This window comes from Bactrocera tryoni, chromosome 4 (genome assembly GCF_016617805.1).
Source record: "Bactrocera tryoni isolate S06 chromosome 4, CSIRO_BtryS06_freeze2, whole genome shotgun sequence".
Lineage (NCBI taxonomy): Eukaryota > Metazoa > Arthropoda > Insecta > Diptera > Tephritidae > Bactrocera > Bactrocera tryoni.
Window position 1 is genome coordinate 12,078,920 of NC_052502.1, and position 2,364 is coordinate 12,081,283.

The 2,364-nt window shown below is 34.4% G+C and overlaps 4 non-coding genes across 4 annotated transcripts; all 4 read left to right on the forward strand.

The window, feature by feature from the left end:
- Window positions 1-72, forward strand: Trnae-uuc. The gene has a single exon. It is a non-coding gene; the product is annotated as a tRNA-Glu (tRNA).
- Window positions 73-455: 383 nt separating this feature from the next.
- Trnae-uuc lies at window positions 456-527 on the forward strand. The gene has a single exon. It is a non-coding gene; the product is annotated as a tRNA-Glu (tRNA).
- A 380-nt stretch (window positions 528-907) lies between these two features.
- Trnae-uuc lies at window positions 908-979 on the forward strand. Its single transcript has one exon. It is a non-coding gene; the product is annotated as a tRNA-Glu (tRNA).
- A 348-nt stretch (window positions 980-1,327) lies between these two features.
- On the forward strand, window positions 1,328-1,399 carry Trnae-uuc. Its single transcript has one exon. It is a non-coding gene; the product is annotated as a tRNA-Glu (tRNA).
- The last annotated feature ends 965 nt before the right edge of the window (window positions 1,400-2,364 follow it).

The following is a 2,364-nucleotide window of genomic DNA, read 5'->3' on the forward strand; positions in this document are numbered from 1 at the left end:
TCCCATATGGTCTAGTGGCTAGGATATCTGGCTTTCACCCAGAAGGCCCGGGTTCGATTCCCGGTATGGGAAATAGTTTTTTATAACAAAATATTTTGAAAACGGAATTTTTTATATTGATTTTGAAGATTTCTTGGTAATGAAATAATAAAGACTATTAATTGCTATATTATTGAATATTCTGTACCTTGTGTGTGTACATATGTATGTATATAATTTATTACATAATTTAGTAGCATAAAGCCAATAATAATTTTTACATACATATATATGTACCAATGAGAATACAAATTTTAAATACACAAAAATAGTATATTTCTGAAATTTAGTTCAAGATTTTACAAACTTTCAGTGACATATCCTAAATGTTTTCTATCTTAAGTTCTGAGCATGGCAGCTTCTTATAACTAACGTTCAAAGATTCAAGTATACCTTTAACGACAGCGTTGCCAACCTCCCATATGGTCTAGTGGCTAGGATATCTGGCTTTCACCCAGAAGGCCCGGGTTCGATTCCCGGTATGGGAAGATAATTTTTTATAACAAAATATTTTGAAAATCGAATTTTTTAAATTGATTTTGAAGATTTCTTGGTAATGAAATAATAAAGACTATTAATTGCTATATTGTTGAATATTCTGTACCTTGTGTGTGTACATATGTATATAATTTATTACATAATTTAGTAGCATAAAGCCAATAACAATATTTACATATGTACATATATACCTATGAAAATATAAATTTTAAATACAAAAAAATAGTATATTTCTGAAATTTAGTTCAAGATTTTACAAACTTTCAGTGACATATCCTAAATGTTCTCTATCTTAAGTTCTGAGCATGGCAGCTTCTTATAACTAACGTTCAAAGATTCAAGTATACCTTTAACGACAGCGTTGCCAACCTCCCATATGGTCTAGTGGCTAGGATATCTGGCTTTCACCCAGAAGGCCCGGGTTCGATTCCCGGTATGGGAAGTTATATTTTTGTAAATTATACAACGTTTACGATATAAAAAAATATATGCATATACTGATTATATAATATTACAAAAAATGTATTAAATTTAAGTAGAGTTATTTAAATATTTCATTCAATGCAGTTTTCTGCTTAAATTTTAAAATAAACTCATATGTTGGTTGATTCAGAATTGCTCTGCCTATACATTTTAGTAAATGAGAATCTAACACAGCTGCTGTCATGTTATACAGTTAGGAACGGATAGCATTGAAAACAGGCAACATTGTAAGGATTTATGTAGTGAAATTTGTTCAGTCAACATAGCATTTAGATAAGTGAGTATATAAAACTGGTATTGCCAACTATCCCATATGGTCTAGTGGCTAGGATATCTGGCTTTCACCCAGAAGGCCCGGGTTCGATTCCCGGTATGGGAAGTTATATTTTTTAAGATTATTTTATTTTAATAAATTCTATAAAAAATTAAAGGGTCAGAAAACTGGTAAGCCTTACATCTTGGAGAATTAAATTGTAATAGGTGATTTTAACGCAGAAACCAGTGACCATTCGCTAAGCACCAATTTATACACATTTGAAGACCGAAATAAATTTTATATTATTGACAGCTATGTACACAATTGAGTAATTAAGTTCGTTGTTGTGTCGCAATGCAATTAAAATACAATTTTATTCAAGAAATTCCCAACTAAATTTAGTTTTAGGTGCGAGTCCACAAAAAACAAACTATAATTACTTTGAAGTCCACAGCAAATGAACCATAAAAGGTGCAAGCGATACAAATCGCAGTTCGACGGACAAACAGTCCGACAGTCCGACATGCCATGGGGAACGCATGACGTCCACTACGCCTTAACAGTTTGTTGCTGTGTGCGCGTGCGTGCCTGCCCGCTTGTCTGGTGGTCAAGTGTGTCAAACGCCTATTCGATGTCCGCTTAATTTAAGGCGAAAATCAAAAGTGTAGACGTAATTGCGTGTCGCTGGAAACACTCGAACTCGTACACGACATTTGAGTGCGTCTGTTTGTTTTTACTTTTGTTTACCTAATCCATTTGCACAACAAAACTGCGTCGGTCGGTTTTTGCACGCAGTGACTCACTTTGCCGTTTGTTTCATATTTAATTTGGTCGCTTTTTGCTACGTAGGCAGGCTTGGCATGGCACATAATTCGTCTTTGGTGCGGTTAGATAACTCTTGACGTCGTTGGCTTTGCGCATGCGCGCCAATCCAATTTGGCGTGGTGCGTTGTGCCGATGCCAGTCGATATGAGTGTGGTGTGCCGACAGCAAATGATTTGACGACTATGGGATACGGTATGTCATGAAAATTGATATGTTTGCATACACATCCATTTATAATTATTGGTATTTTATGATTTAGTAAT